This window comes from Juglans microcarpa x Juglans regia, chromosome 1S, assembly GCF_004785595.1.
Source record: "Juglans microcarpa x Juglans regia isolate MS1-56 chromosome 1S, Jm3101_v1.0, whole genome shotgun sequence".
Taxonomy (NCBI): domain Eukaryota; kingdom Viridiplantae; phylum Streptophyta; class Magnoliopsida; order Fagales; family Juglandaceae; genus Juglans; species Juglans microcarpa x Juglans regia.
The window spans coordinates 2,795,175-2,813,000 of record NC_054595.1 but is presented as its reverse complement, the minus strand read 5'-3'; the positions used below and the strand labels follow the sequence as shown (position 1 = coordinate 2,813,000).

Sequence of the window (17,826 nt, the reverse complement as noted above, 5' to 3'; positions counted from 1 at the left end):
ATTGAGTTCCTGAAGAACTAGTTTCATATATTGTGGTATTTCAATTCTTTTGTTATTTCTCTTTAATTTTACAACATTAACGACTTTATTGTGTAGACAGATGATACTTTTCTTTTTTAATTAACTCCAAATTTCTTTATCAAAAACATCTTTAAAAAGAAAAAAAATAAAGAAAAGATTTTATCCTTTTAAACCCTAGCATAGGCCGAAGGGTAAGGCTTGCACTAGATACTGAACCTCGAGTCACAAACCCTTCCAGAATTGCCAAGAAATTTGACCAAAAAAAAAAAAAAAGAAAAAGAAAAAGAAAGAAAGTCCAAGATGAATAAAATCAGATCAGAGCTTAGGTTCTCAAACGTATGGCTGCTGCCTAAAGATTATCCTCCTACGTAGCAATGGCCATGGCGATAGCGTCCTTGTCCACTCTCTCTGAACGCGTGCAAGTTGATGGTTACTTTCATTTTTATCCTTTCTCTTCTTTGTCTTCTCAACAAGACAAGACCTCTAATGCGAAGGCCGAGGCTAAAGAATCTAGAGATTTTGAGTTCGATCCTGAGTCATTGGAACAAGGTGCCAAAGCTCTTCAGGAAATCAACTGCTCCCTCCATGCTAAACAGGTTTGTATTTGTGATTTGTTTGGTTGCTACGAAAATATGGTGAAAGAGAACAAAATGAATTTTTTAGCATTACAGATTTTGAGTCTTAAGAACATGGTATGTGCATTGTAAAGGTTGCATAGAGAGATTGATCTTTCCTCTCTCTCTCTCTCTCTCGATTTTTCATAATTTGGGACCCGAGTTGAAAGAGGCTGCTTTATAAAACCTAGTAGTCAATTAATGGAAATAGTCAATGAGAATTTTCATTCTTGAAATCGGGCTCAGTTCTATAGTACTGCGATTTTAGAGTTCGAAAACAAATATTGCATAAAACATAATATTGTATAATTCTCATTTTTATACTTTAACACCAAATGTGGACTAGAGGTTTTCTTACATGGCCTGGTGGCTGGTGCTATTTTGCTAGGTTTTTCAAGTAATGAGAAAAAAGAGGATTCTCGACTTTCAAAGTTTTCTGTTGAGAAAGCTCATTTTGAAGCAACTCAAGTTGAAGCCGTAATTTTTAGTGAATATGCATATCATTAAAAAATTGATGTAGTTTCGCTATATTGTCGACCAATGTTGTATAAATTAGATCAAGTGGCATTGTTTATTTATGCTTAAATTAGACCAAATGGCATTGTTTATATATGCTTCCTCTAACTAACCTTGCCATTTCTGTTTGTATGAGTAGATAGTGGCTCCTTTTGCTAATAGGAGTGGTTGTTAGTATCATTACAGGTTACATTTTTCTTCCATTCTAAGTATATTGTACATGTGGAGGAAAATAATATTTTTTTGATAGGTAATCAAGAAGTTTTATTCATAGAAGTAGGCAAAGCCTAAGTACACATGGAGTATATATGAAAACAACCTAATTAGAGTTTACAATCGAAAGTAGAAGATTATGGGCATTAGTCCATTACAAACAATAGCCCCCCACCCATAAAAACAAAGATTTAAAAAAGAAATCTTTAAGCTCATCCATTGTTCTCTCGTGGTCTTCGAAACTTCTATCATTTCTTTCTTACCAAATACACCAACACATACATATATGAACTATTCTCCAGATCGTTGCCACTAGTGAGTTGCCTCAGTGGCCTCTCCAGCTTGCAAAGAAATCCACCAGTCTAAGAGGCATGACCCATAACAATCCAATTCTAGCGAAAAAAATCATCCCCCATGGTCCTAGCCACCTTACAGTGTAAAAATAAATGATCTGCTAATTTACCATTCTTTTACACATACAACACAATCCGACACCATTACTTGAAGTTGCCTTAAATTATTTATGTTGAGGATCTTGTCCAGAGATGTTGTCAATAAGAAAAAAGCTATTTTTGAAGGAGCTTTTGTCTACCATATATTCTTCCATGGGAACATGGTCATTTCAGGGCTAGTTAGAACTTGGTAAAACAATCTAACCGTAAATTTACCTTTCTTAGAGGGGCTCCAGCTCATCTTATCTATGCTACCCTTTATTAAGCTTACGAAATACAATGTCTCATAAAACTTTGTGATTGTCTCCATCTGACAGTCTTGGGCTACCCTAATGAATTCTACATTCCATTGAGGGAAGCCACTAGAAAAGACCAAAAGATTGGCTATCGCTGCATCAATTTCTCTTGTGAACTAAAAAATGGCGAGGAAGGTGTCTTGAGGCTAGGTTCACCCCATCATTTGTCATACCAAAATTTGACACGAGAGCTGTCACCCACGACATTATGTTCATGTCTTCGGAAGATCTCCCAATGTCTCCTAATGTATTTCCACAAAACCACCCCATATGTGCCACATACCTCATTCGAGCACCATCTTCCCCAAGCCTCCCCAAACTGTGAATCTATAAGGAATTTCCATAGGCCTCCCTTTCATTTTGGTATCTCCACAACCATTTATCCAACATGGCTTGGTTGAATTTCATCAAGTTGCAAATCCCTAGACCACCCCTAGAAATTGGGGTACATACAAGTGCCTAATTAACTAAGTGAAATTTGAACTTTTCCCCCAATCCACTCCATAAGAAGTCCCGTTGCAGCTTCTTTATACGGTTGCCAACCTTTGTGGGGAGGGAGAGTAAGGAAAAAAATAGGTGGGTAAGTTAGAAAGAATGCTTTTAATCAAAATGAACCTACCACCTTTAGAGAAATACAACCTCTTTCAAGAAGCCAATCTGTGCTCTACCTTTCAACCATGCCATTCCAAATCCTTTCTGATTTAAAGGAAACACCCAATGGTAAGCTAAGATACTTTAAGGGTAAATATGATACTTACATCCCAATAGAGGCTAAATTCTCTGTGTCAGGGATTGCCCCCATCGACACCAGTTCAGACTTTGAAAGATTAACTCTCAAGTCCCAGGCAACTTCAAAACTAGGAAGTAGAGTCCTCAAAGATTGGATATGCCCGAAATTTGCTCCATAGAAGATAAGAGTATCATTAGCAAAAAGTAGGTGAGAAATATCCATGGAACCATAATCACCATTCCCTATCGAAAAACCATAGAGAAAGCCGCCTTCCGTAAGACTCGTAAATTATCTTACTAAGAGCTTTGATGATGAATAAAAAAAAGTATAGGAGAGAGTGGTCTCCTTGTCTCAAATCACATGAGGAGTCAAAGAAACCCACTAGAGAGCCATTCATCAAGATAGATGATCAAATTGATGCAAAACTCTACCCATTTTTGCTAGTTCTCCCCAAAGCCACATCTTGCAAGAAAATAAAGTACGAACTTCCAGTTGATGTGATCATAGGTTTTCTCCATGTCTAATTTGCAAAGTAACCTGGGTTCTCTAGATTTGAATCGTCTATCCAAAGCTTCATGTGCAATTAAGACCAAATCTAGGATTTGTCTATCTTCGATAAAGGCGTTTTGTGGCTTCAAAATTACCTTTTCCTCACTTTACTCAATCGATTTGCTAACACTTGGATCTTGTAAACCCCATTCACAAGGCTAAGGGGCAATAGTCTCTAACATCCATAACTCCATCTTTTTGTGAATGAGTGTTAGGAAAGTAGCATTAAGGCTTTTTTCAAAACTGGCATTAGTAAGAAAATCTTGAAAGACCTGCATAAGGTCGCCTTTGATCACTTCCCAACAAGTTTAGAAGAAACCTATGTTAAAACCGTCAAGGCTTGGAGCCTTGTCACTAGCCATGCCAAGGATTACTTTACCCACTTCATCCTCCTCAAAAGGCCTCTCTAGCCACTCTGCACATTATTGATCTAATGCTGAAAAGGTCAAACCATTCACTTTCAGTGGCCAAGTGTGTTGTTTAGATAGGAAGTATTGGTAATACTGTGTGATGTGATTCTTGATGACTAATTGATCTGAGAACACTGCACCATCTACCATCAACATATAAATGGTGTTATTCGTCTTATGAGAATAAGCCACCCGATGGAAGAATTTCGTGCACTTATATCCCTCCTTGAGCCATAGCACCCTTGATTTGTCGCCAAGAGATCTTCTCCAATAATGTTACTCTTTCAAGTTCTGTGACTACTTGGCTTTTGCGAGTTCTCTCAGATTCAGAGAGTTTTTGCCTCCTCCTCGCCCTCCAGACTTTGTAGCTTCTTTAAAAGAAAGCGCCTCTATTGCATAACATTGCCAAAAACTTGTTCATTCCATTGCTTCAGATCTTGTTTCAACGCTTTTAACTTTCTTGCCATTATGAAGCTTGGAGAGCCTTGAAAATTGTAGGAAGACCACCATTGTCTAACCCTGTCTACAAAACCACCAGATTTAAGCCACATATTCTCAAATTTAAAATACATTCTATCCCCTTGGATGCCTTCATAGTCTACGACAATGAAGAAGTGATCATAACATAGCCTGGGTAATCTCCCTTGTGTTACGTCCGAATAATGTAACTGTGACGTCCCGACTCCCACGTACAAAAACAAGGGAATTGTGACGTCAGGATGGTGACAACACGGTCACGCATCCCAACGAAATGTGCTCAAGTGTGTGCAACATGCAAAGGTGCACAATAAAAGTCGCAGTGGATAATATAAATAAGTCAACTAAGTACCAGAAATTTAAATACAAATATTCAACACAATTTATCTTTAAAAATTATACAGTCATTCCAAATATAATACAAAAGGTAAATACAGTAATTGATAAAAACATAACTCACTAAACAGGAGCAATCCCAGATCACTCCTCCAACGGAGCCAAGCTAAGGCTCGTCATCATCATCTGCATCAAAATCTGCGATACCATAAAATGGTACCACAGGTAAGTATAAACCAAACAACTCTCGGGATAAAAATACATTAATGCAACCAACAATATAACAAAATACATTTAGCCATAAAATACCATTTTTCCCAGAAAAATGATTATTTCCAACACACGCCAAAAATTCCATTTTGGCCCAAAATATCCGTAAAACATTTTCCCAGAAAATGGTTCACACAAACAACCCATTTATCGGATACTGTAGGCGGGAATCGCAGGCGGGACTCTACCACCGTCCCTGCTTACCACCATCCCTACCGCGTGCACCGTAGGCGGGAATCACAGGCGGGACACAACCACCATCCCTGCTTACCACCATCCCTACAGTTCCTTTTCCTTTTACTCGCATGAGAATCCAATTCCAATAAACACATGAACATGTATGTAATCATGCGAAAATCCAGTTTTCTTTACAAACATGATCATGCATGCAATATGCGATGTACATGAACAAGCCATAACCAACAACCAACAACCACAATTCACAATGCAAACAAACACACAACTCCGTCCACAATCCATCCGACCCTCGAAACTCCTCGGACTCAGTCCGGCAAAACAAACCAATTCACAGATAATACGTGTTAGTGCAAAAATATATTTAAATCATGAAAGTTCTTTAAGGAAAATACTTACAGTGCAATATAACAATTTCTGAAGGATCACGAAGTTGAAAAAGACGACGTTTGAGCAACACCACAGTGTAAAATACACTGTGGCCGTGGGTCACAAATACCAACTTTCAAACGGAGGCAAACGAAGACCCAAGATTGATAGGGTAGGGCCTAGGGAGGTCGGTGAAGCCAATGGTGGTGGTGGTTTGCCGTGGGTGGCGGCGGAATGGGCGGTAGAAGACCAAAATGCCCAAATCGAAAATGTAGATGGTGGAGATTCACCGGTGGCGGATCGGAGCTGGGGTTAGGTCCAATGGGTTGCCAAGAGGTCGAGGATTAAGTGGTAGGAAGATGGTGGCCAATGACGGTGTGACGGCGGCGCAATGGCGGAAAGAGTGCCGCGGCTTCGTGGGGGCTAACGGTGGCACGAACGGAGGTGATATTGGTGGGGTAGGACGGCCGGCGGCAGGGGAATGCAAGGGACCGGGCGGTGTCGACCACCGCCGACGGACAGCGGCGTTGTGAGGGGACGTTAGAAACGGGCGGAGGAGAGGAGAGAGAGAGATCGCGCGGGAGAGAAGAAACCGAAGGAAAAATAAGGAGAAAAAGAAAAAAGGGAGGAAAAGAAAAGGAGAGGAAAGAAAAAGAGGGGAAAAGAAATGAGGTCCAATCCTCATAACTTGGGTCACAAAAATGATCCAACGGAAACGATTTTAAAACCACAAGTTAAATAAAATAATTTAAACGTAATGGTAAAGTCAAATTGAAATAATTAAATCCCACGGTAATTAATTTAAATATTAAAAGCAATTTAAATGCATAACAATAAATAAATATTAAGAAAGCACATAAAAATAATTTTCACCAAATAAAAATCATAGAAATAAACTTACTAAAAATCCAACCAATTTTAAAATAAGAGGATAAATTTTTGAACAATAAAAAATAATCCTTCAGTAAAAATACACTAAAATACGGGGTGTTACAGTAACTCCCATTTAGGAGTTAACAAAAAACTTATGAATCCTTAACCAAGAAGGGAATTCTTAGTTGTAGGACCAATTAAATGTACTTCAATTTAATGGAATATCCATAAGCTCATGTTCCGAAATGAAATCAGAAACCTCCCTCATGGCGGGAGTGATGTGGGACACACCCGATCTTTCACTTGGGAAATGAGTTACATTGAAGTCACCCCTATGTAGCATAGTAACTCCCACTAGCTAACAAGTCCCGCCAATTCTTTCCACAATGACCTTCTCTTTGAGTCAACATTAGGGCCATTAATTCCAGCAAATGTCCATTGGAAACCGTCTTCTACATTCATAAAAAAGCAAGCCACAGTGAACTCACCCACCCATTCCTCCACCCTTTCCACCAACCCTTTATCAAACATAATTATGACACCATTAGATGTGCCTTTTGATGGCAAGTACGACCACCCTACATGTTGACCTCTCCATAAACTCCAAACTAATTCCCTTGTGATGAATTCCAATTTGTTCTCCTGTAAGCAAATAATATCACCATTCCATTGATGAAGTAATTTTCTAACTTGGAGTCGTATATTATTCTCATTCAACCCTTTTATATTCTATGATATTATTTTTGGCTTCATAATGCAACCATCTTACCCTTCCCCTTGAGACACTCCTGGTTTGAGCTATTCTCCCCACCTTCATCTTTCATGGCTAGGGTAAGTTGCTTGAGTTCTCTTTCTCTTTTTTTAGTAGAGTTGAGGGATGGATCGAATTTAGATTGTGCATATCCAACCTTAATAGCTGTGCGTTATGCCATAAATTCATCTTCAAAATCCTTACATGTAATCTCTACATAATGCTTAATCTCCATAGCTTTCTTAAAGACCCAATCCGATACACTAGGGTGAAACGAGTTTAAAGGAATAGGTTCTTTCCCCTCAATAGAAGTTATGCCCCTCCTTGTGTTCTCCCTTCCCTTACTAGGCTCAAATAAAATCAGAGTTCCATCTGTTTCATCCTCTCCCACTAAATCTGCCCTCCCAGATTCGTTAGACAACTTTTTTCAGCTACTGTGATGTTTTCCAGTGTTGGTACATGATGACTTGCACGACACAGAGCTCGGTCGTCTACACTGAAGTCGCTGGCACATTCTACGGCATCCCACAATGTTCAAGATTATCAAGTTTTATACTCTTGGATATTTTCTGTGCAAGGATTAGTTTCATTAACTTGGAATGTGCAATGTTAGAGTTGGAACATGTATTAGTGTGGTTTATTCAGTACAAGTATATATTAAAACTTGTACAACTACAATTTTTTCCTCTCAATACAATGAGAGTTCCACAACTATTTTTCTATGGGTAGTTCAAATTTCATTAAAAGCATAAAGGGGCACAACTCAAATACACAAGGTGTATATGATAGAAAGCAACTGATTAGGAAGGATAAAAACAATAACTAGGAGGGCTAGAAGCCTAGAGCAACTAAGCCAACATCTAGTCATCCATATGCAATGTATTTTTAGAACTAAGGAATTACTATCTTTTCATAATCTTCAAAATTTCACGCATTTCTTTCCACTCATAACCACCACATCATACATGAAGGAAAGGTCCTCCGACTTCCACCCCCTAACAGTAAGTGATCGACTATATCCCTTCTCTTCTTGATGAACATGCAACATCAATCCATTATTGATATTATCCTCAAATTCTTCATGGTAAGAATCCTCTCCAATGCAGTTGTCCATACCAAGAACACTACCCTCAACGAGCTTTGTTTCTCCTAACCCTTTTCAAGTAAAAAGAAGATTTGCAGACCTTAATGCATGATAAAAGTGATGATCTCAAACCTCCTCAAATTGTCTAATACTGAGAAGTTGTTTAGTGAGTATTTACATTTTTTAAGTAGTCGCCATTGAGGTCATGCATATGAGATTGTCAATTATTCAAGATCTCATATATATATATATATATATATATATATATATGTCCTAGAACAACATCCCGACTAATTTCGGAAATGCACATGCCCTTAACAAGGAGTTTTTCGTAAGTGTACCTTGGATAATTCAAGAGAAAAATCCTTTAGTCTGATGGCTCTTTGCATCTAGTGGGATTCAAGACTTAGACCTGGAGTGCATACCTCCAAACCCAAGGCCTTTACCACTTGAGCCAACTCTTAGGGGTTAGAATATCCTATATTTAATCCTTTTCACCCTCATTGTTGTATCTCTCACTCATCTTTTCTTATTTTTCGAGTCTATAGCGACCTTAATGATAGAAAAAAACATTGATTGATTCTATTGAGTAACTCACGGTGATCTTCCTTTTCTATCAAGGAATGTCTTTGGTTATCAAATGATTGCGCAATTGGGAACAATTTTACTCAGAATATGTAATTGACATTCATAGACAGTGTCTAATCAATTTTGAATTTAATCCCCCATGTTTTTGTAGAAAGATGGTGTGCCTACGTTATTATCAAAGATTACCTATTCATAAATATCATGTGGAGCAAGTAGATTTTATTTTCCACCTTGTGAACAAAGAAACATGTTTTTACTCCATAGAGCCCTATACTTTTGTAAGGGTATTTTAGTTAGAGCGGTGCTACTCTGCCGCCTGAGTAGCATTGTTTGGTCTTACCGCTAGTTGCAAAATCAACTTTTTTTTTTCTATTCACATTTTTTAAATGTATTTAAATATTTTTTTAAAAAAAAATACATCAATACACTTAAAATCATTTCTATCATCATTTGGTAAAAAAAAAAAAAAAAAATTCACCGAGTTGTCAGACAGAGTAGTACATTTGGGGCAGCATAGTAGCGTTTTTCTTTTAGTTATGGGTTCTGTAGAGTTTCTCGATAGAAAAACGCTACTATGCCGCCCCAAATGTACCGTTCTGTTTGACCGCTCGATGAATTTTTTTTTTTTTTATATCGAATGATGATAGAAGTGATTTTAAGTGTACTGATGTATTTTTTTTTATTTTTTAAAAATATTTAAATACATTTAAAAAATGTGAATAGAAAAATGAAAAAAAAAAGTTGCTTTTGCAACTAGTGGTAAGACTGAGCGGTGCTGCAGAGTAGCACCGCTCTTCTCGATATCTTTTTTCTGTCACATTCTTTATTTCTTGAAATGACAGATGCAATAAAGTACATGATAAAGAAAGAAAAAGATTATACTTACATTATGGTACATACATACATTTTTTTTTATAAATGAAGTACATACATACATGAATTGGTAACCTTGGCATCTACTATTCCTTGTCATAAAATATTATTGGTCTTAGCTTCATTATACTCTTTCGCATCTCTGGTGTATCTAATTAATGATTGGACTCTTCAAATGTTTTCGATTTTAAATTTCCATTTAGGTGGAATACGAGAGGATATCTCAACTCTTATCTGCAGGGGGTTTTCAGGTCGTCCTATTGACTGATAGGAATAAGTTGCTTATGACAGTTAGGGGAGCCACTGCATTAGCTACATACATGAACTAGGTTTGTATGCTGTATGCAGACGGTAAGTCTTCTTGGCAAGTAACTTAAGAAGGATAGAAGAAAGGGATTATATGTCCCATGTGGCTGTTGTCGTCCATCCATGATAAGAAGACACTCTGGTTAGAAAATAAGTGTTGTGGTTATCAACATGTGTTGGATGTGTATGGCCAAGTGGCATAATTTTACCTGAAGATGTTGGATGCGGATACAACTAGGATCCCTCTTTATCCATGTGGTGTCTTTGGATGGAGAAAAACGGGCGGTACTTTGAAGATCAAGAGTGTTCTTTGGACAAGCCCAAAGGATTCTTCTTAAAACACTAAACTACCACTTCAGTGCAACCTTCCATGACATTTTTTGTACCGCTAGCATTCCTTCATGGGGCTCGTAAAGTCATGTCTTGCCACCCATTTGATGTCATATATGATAAACCTTCAATGAAGGCCTTGTTAGACTTCTACCGGCAGAGAATTCTTATTCATGAGACAACTCAATTAATGATGTTTTAAATCCATGAGTCATGATGGTTACTCGTTTAGTTAGATGAGCCATCTGAATCTCTTCGATGATTTTCAATGCATGTGTCTACAGAGAAGGAGCCAAGAGTCTTATGGGGATATGTTAATCGGATTTTGGGGCAACCATTGCTTATTCGAGAATCATCCATTGCAAGGTTTCCAGGGTCAGAATTGATTTGATCTAAAGCAAAAAATAAAGTTTTGAAATATAGTAAATTAGCTGGGGTAGCAGGGCCTGCAGGAAGTAAAAATGGTATTGGAAATATTGTTCTCCATCCTTCAATGGAATGGAGAATCCAGCAACTTGCTCGAGCTACAACAAACAGACTAACTCCTCAGGCATCTTTTCGAAATATGCTGTTTTATGGGCCTCCTGCAGGCACTGGTAAACTTTGGTTGCAAGGCAGACAGCTCAGAAATCAGTATGCTCTCAAACTTGACTCTATTTCACTTCTATTTTATTACCTCTGCGTGACTTATGTGCCTATAGCTTGTTGGATATTTGTTTTCTTGGCGCTTCCATTAACCCTTGAGTCTTTTCTTACAGGGTTTGGATCATGCCAATGCCATGATGACAGGAGGAGATGTTGAGCCACTAGATTCAATGGCTGTTGCCAAAATTCATCAGATATATGATTAGGCTAAGAAAGCAAATAAAGGTTTACTACTTTTTATTGACGAGGCTGGTGCATTCTTATGCGAGTAAGTTTTTCGTTTCTTTTATTATTATTATTATTATTATTATTATTATTATTATTATGAGAATTGCTACATACACAAAGAGATTACATAAAATAAACTCACAAATTGATGTGGTTTCGTGGAATCCATTAGATCTACTTTATAATAAAAGTAACTTTACAATTTGATGTACCACATCAAAACACATTAGTTTGTAGGTTTATTTTTGTATAATCACTTTGTGGCTAAAGTATTTTCCTATTATTATTATTTCTCTTATGTAGAATCCATTAAAACTTAAGTATATTAATTAAAAGTTGAAGTTTATCCTAGTTATGTTATCCAAGAAATATCTTTTATTGGCTTCTATTTTCATGATATTTGTCTTAAATAATGATTCGAGTCTCCTGTAAGAATAGTATAAATGGTTTGTTGTTTAAACTCTATATATGCCCATTCGGCCATCCACATTGTACTACTGAAAGTCTGAAACCAAAAATGCCACTGCCTTTGTTTGTGTTAATATTTATTGGGAATAAGTGATGTGCTTTAGTCTGGATCCAAATTTACAAGCTCATGGATAAACACCGCTAGTCATTCTTCTACTTTGGTGGATTGGGGTTATGATTTTCTTCTGGCTGCTAGTTTAGTACGTAGTTATGCTTTTTGATCCATTGCAGGCGCAGTAGTGCGCATATGAGTGAATTAGTTCAACGAAATGCTCTAAATGCATTGCGCGCTAATGCAGGACATAACACCCGTGGCAACCAATTGAAGCCTTTTTCTAGAAGAATTTGAGGAATTAGATTTTCGAATAAATGCTAATAAGGCAGCAGAATAACCACCAATAAAGCAGTCGATTTTCCCATTTATATGCTTACTTTTCTTTGCAAGTAATCTCTTTCTTGTTTTATTTAATTCCATTTCATGAGAAGCTGTTTCCTTAGAAGTCTAGAAGTCTCCAGCATTATAAAAAAGGATCAACACTATAGTGGAAGGGACATAGTCGTAATTCATAATAAAGAAAGAAAGGAGGTGGTGTTGAACTTGAAGTTGAAGGAATCTGCTATTTTTTTAATGAAAAAAGTCTATTCATTATCTTCACACTCCACACACTATATTTTTTTTTTCTCTTATCAAATGTGTGGTATATTGATGGTAAATTTAAGAATTCAATGAGTTTAAGAAGAATAAAATAAAAAAAAAATTTAAACAAATAAAAATATGTGGTGTGTGAAGATGATGAGTAACAAAACTCTTTTTTAATTGCTTCCACTACGTCATTTTGGTATCTGAGCCAGGTTGTACCTGGCGTGATGACCAGAAAGAGAGTAGTCACTCCCATGGTATAGAACGTGCAGGCCCTTTGGGCGGCCATACACTCACATAATAAACTAAACTAGCAACGGTTTGAAGGTCTCGAATGAATGCTTAATGAGATACAATGAACTATAACCAACATCCATGTTGATGGAAACAGAAATCAAGATGTGGACAAGATTGTTCGTGGGTACATACTGTGACTAAGAAATCAAGCACATGATTAGTCGTCTAGTGATGAAGAAATTGATGATATTTCTGGGGATATCAAGGGAATAGAAGGGGCCCAGATAACGCCAACAATTGTTGGATCAAAATTGGTTTGCCATGTTTCAATGGCCACCTACATGTCTAGAGTTTTCTTGATTGGTTGTTGGAAGTAGAAAACTTTTTCGACTACATGCAGATTCCAGAGCATGAAGCTTGTGGCCTATAGGGGAGGAGCATCAGCATGGTGGGAACAAACACAAAGCAACCGAAGGAGGCAAGGCAAAGTGGAAAACAACCGGTGCGTGCATGGCCCAAACTAAAGCGACTGATGAGGGCAAGGTTTCTTCACCAAATTATGAACACATTCTATACCAACAATATTAGAATTGCTGGCAGGGCACAAGGTCGATCAACGAATATATGAAAGAATTTTACCGCTTGAATTCTCGGAACAACCTTTCAAAGATGGAAATGCAGCAAGTTGCGAGATACATTGGAAAATTACAAATTGCCATACATGACCAGGTCACGCTCCACACCGTTTGGGCCCTCTCAGAAGCTGTAAGTCTAGCCATGAAGATTGAAGTGCAGTTAGCTCGACCACCACCACAAACTCGACTGCCACCACAAGTGTTCATACCCTCCACCAAAAGAACCAAACATCCCACGCAACAAAACCATCAGAAACTACCCTCTACCAGCCGTTTCCAAAGAAACATCACCAATAACCAATCAATTAACCCCATGGCCATTTCAGCTCAAGGAAAAGGGAGTACTGGCTATAACTCCTACACCAAACCCATGACAGGAAAATGTTTTAGTGCAACCAACCTGGCCATTGCTCAAACGAGTGTCCTACTCACCGATTCGTCAATATTATAGAAGGAGAGGAAAGCAACCCTTAAGAAGAAGATAGTGAGACTGAGGAAGAAGGAGAACTAGTCGAAAGGGATGAGGGCGAGTTTGTTAACTGTGTGGTTTAGTGACTACTTCTTGCACCAAAAAAAGAGGATAACACACAGAGACATGCAATATTCAAAACATTTTGCACCATTAACCACAAAGTTTGCAACTTAATAATCAACTATGGTAGCTGCAAAAACGTTGTATCAAAGGCCTTAGTCACCATCCTGCACCTAAAGACAGAAAAACACCCACACCCATACAAGATCGATTGGATAAAAAAGGGGGCGGAGACAAGAGTATCTACCCTTTGTTGCATAACTTTCTCCATTGGAAAATTCTACAAGGATGAGGTGACTTGTGATGCAGTTTAGATGGATGCTTGTCACCTATTACTTGGCAGGCCTTGGAAATATGATGTGAACACGACTTACAAGGAATGCGAGAATGGTTATACATTCTGGTGGCATGATCGCAAGATTGTGTTATTACCCATAGGAGACAAAGGCTCAAATCTTATGGCTATTGCGGAGAACAAGACTTTTCTTATAGTCCCCGAAGACCAATTCATAAAAGATACACGAGAGGCTAGTGAGGTATTCACTTTGATTGTGAAGGGGGAAGTTGTTGTTGAATTGTCCGTAATACCTCAACAAGTGCAACAATTACTGACTGAATATGAGGACCTCACCCCACTAGACTTACCCAGTGGGCTCCCACCCATACGAGACATCCAACACCATATATATTTGGTCCTGGAAGCAAGCTTACTGAACCTTCCACACTATCACATGAGTCCTGAAGAGCATCATATTTTGCAGGGACAGGTCGAGGAACCCATCCACAAGGGGTTAGTTAGGGAAGGTATGAGCCCATGAGCGGTACCTGCTTTACTAACGCCAAAGAAGGATGGGAGCAGGAGAATGAGCATGGACAGTCACACCATCAACAAGGTCACGGTGAAATATAGATTTCCCATTCCAAGATTAAATAACATGTTGGATATGCTTGCAGGATCTAAAATTTTTTCTAAGATTGATTTGCAGAGTGGGTATAGCCAGGGACGCCTAAACCGAATGCATGCATGATGGATCTCCTACATGCAAAAGTTTACTTTAGTGCTCAAGTATAAATCAGGTTAGCAAAATTGAGTGGCAGATGCTCTTAGTCATCGTGTGGCTCTACCACTGACTTTGCAAATTGAAGTTGTTGGTTTTAAACAACTTAAGGATCTGTATGTTGATGATGAAGGTTTTTTCGAGGTGTGGAATAGGTGCCTTGCCAAGCAACAGACGTCAAATTTCCTTATTCAAGAGGGTTATCTCTTCCATGGTAACCAACTTTGCGTCCCTCAAACCTCCCTTTGTGAGCAAATTTTGCGAGACGTATACGGTGGGGGACTTAGTGGCCGTGTGGGGCGAGATAAGACTATATCTCTTGTAGCCGAACGTTATTATTGGCCCCAGCTGAAGCGTGATGTGGGAAAACTTGTGCAAATGTGTCTTATGTGCCAAGTGAGCAAGGGCCAAGCACAAAACACAAGGCTATACATTCCACTGCCATTGTCTGGAAATATTTGGGGTGACTTAGCATGAATTTTGTATAGGAATACCTCGTGCTCAATGGGGTGTAGACTCCGTATTTGTTGTGGTTGATCGATTCCCTAAAATGGCGCACTTTATCCATTGTCGAAAGACTTCAGATGTGTCAAACGTAGCCCATCATTTTTTTAGAGAGGTTGTTTGGCTTCATGGGGTCCCTAGGACAATCACTCCGATTGCGATGTCAAGTTTTTTAGCCATTTTTGGATAACACTATGGAAAAAGTTCGACACATCCCTTAAGTATAACAACACTTGCCATCCCCAGATCAATGGCCAAACAGAGGTGACCAACTGCACATTGGGTAATGTGATTCAATGTATTTCAGGGGATAAGCTAAAGCAATGGGATGTCAACTTTCCACAAGTGGAATTTGCTTTCAAAAGCATGTGCAATCATTCCACAGGTAAAACACCAATTGAAATCGTTTACAACAAGCCACTGAAGCACGCTAATTTAGACTAGTTCCCCTTCCCAAGCTCCCTGGCCTTAGTGTAGCAGCTGAGAACATGGTCAAAAGGATCCAACAAATCCACTCTTAAGTTTGTCAAAATTTGGAAACCACTAACACCAAATAAGGCTGCTGCAGACAAGCATCGAAGAGTTAAAATATTCAAGGAATGAGAGTTGGTGATGATCCATTTGCGTATAAGTTTTTTTCCTTCAAACACTTACAGTAAGCTGAAGAATAAGAAGTATGGTCCTTTTTGGATTATGAAAACGATTAACGACAACACTAACGTGGTCGACCTGCCAGAAGACTTGGCCATTTCTTCCACTTTCAACATAGCAGACCTCTTTGAATACCATCCACCTGATAAACCCCTGTATGTTGATCATAACTCGAGGACACGTTCCACTTTAAGTGGGGGAGAACTGATGACAACACTAGCCAACATGGCAACCAATTGAAGCCTTTCTATGGAAGAATTTGAGGAAGTAGATTTTTGAATAAAGCTAATAAGGTAGCAAAATAACCACTAATAAGCCAGTAGATTTTCCCATTTATATGCTTACTTTTCTTTGCCAGTAATTTCTTTCTTGTTTTATTTACTTTCCATTTGAGGAGTTGTTTCCTTAGAAGTTTAGAAGTCTCCAGCATTATATATAAAAAGAAGACCAACACTATAATGGAAAGGACATATGTCGTAATTCATAATAAAGAAAGAAAGGAGGTGGCTTTGGCTACGTTTGGGTACCAAGAGTACCTCAAGTACTCTCACTACTATTCTTTACTTTATTATTACTTTTCACCTATTTTTTTACTATTCATTACTTTTTACCTACTATTCATTATTCTATTATTACTTTTTCACTACTATTCATAAATATTCTCAACACTTCTCAGGTATTCTCACTATCCAAACGTAGAAAGTCGAAGGAATCTTTTGATTTTTTAATTGCTTCCACTATGTCAATTGCTTTTTCTAACCAAAGATCAGTCTAGAGACATCGTGCTTGTTCTTGCCACAAACAGACCAGGCAATCTTGATAGTGTTGTTATTGATCGCATTAATGAAGTGATAGAGTTTCCACTTTCGGGGGAGGAGGAACATTTCAAATTTTTGAAGCTCTACTTGTACAAGTACCTTTGTGGTGAAGTTCACGGCATATCTAAGTGGGGTCTTTTTTTCAAGACAAATTTACTAAATATAACCACAGAAGATGTATCAAATGATGTGATTAGAGATGCAGTTGGGAAAACAGAAGGGTTCTCCAACCGTGAGATAGCAAAACTAATGGCCAATGTCCAAGCAGTTGTTTATGGGCGTTGGGACTACATGTTGGATAACCCACTGTTTATGGACATTGTTGATTACAAGGTTGTAGAGCATCACTGGGGAATTAAACTAGCAGCTGAAGGTGGTCTTCCAGCTTAGCTCAGGAACATACATCTCTAGACGTCAATTGTAGAGTAGAGAAACAAGGCATATTTTTCGGGAGTAATGTTAGAGGTAGTATACTTCAAAAAGTTAGGAAACACCATTCCAAAGTTAAAATTAAAAAATAAGTCAAACCAATTTTGTTACATTCACATGAAGTTTCTAATATTATTGTAGGAAAAGTTGTAAGTTTAGCATTTTTCATTTTTTGAAAGTCACCTTGGAAAAAAATTTGTTATGTTTTTCATATGATAGTTTACATTCTTTCTAGGTTAAATATTGAATTAGCCCATGTGGTTTAATTGAAATTAAATTACTTCATGTGCTTTTAAATTGGATTGTTTATGCTTTTAAGGAAAACAAGGCTATTGGTTGGTCCTTGGGCCCTACCTAAGTGTTGGGCTTAATGTTCTACCCGTAAAGTACTATAGTTCTATATGCGTATGTACTATTGGGGCGACACCCTATACTTGAATGATAAGGGTAGGTAGTGTATGAGATATGATATTTCTTGAGAATGATAAGTTCTTACTCTTTATATTGGTTCTAATGAAGCCCTAATCATATCATTAACTAATTATTTTTTTGGATTATATGCATGTATGTGGCTTAAGCCTCCCTTGTAGTGTTACAAATGGTATTAGAGTTATTCCAGCTATAAATGTGGGACTTGAGCCATGTTACCTATGACGGACGGGCCTGACAAAGACATTGAAAATTTAAGGGTGATAGATTGTGATATCCTATACTAAGTGATTAGGGTA

At 38.0% G+C, this 17,826-nt stretch overlaps 1 pseudogene; it reads left to right on the top strand.

Annotated features, from left to right (window-relative positions):
* The first annotated feature begins 395 nt into the window (after window positions 1-395).
* On the top strand, window positions 396-17,059 carry LOC121246531 (annotated as a pseudogene).
* The last annotated feature ends 767 nt before the right edge of the window (window positions 17,060-17,826 follow it).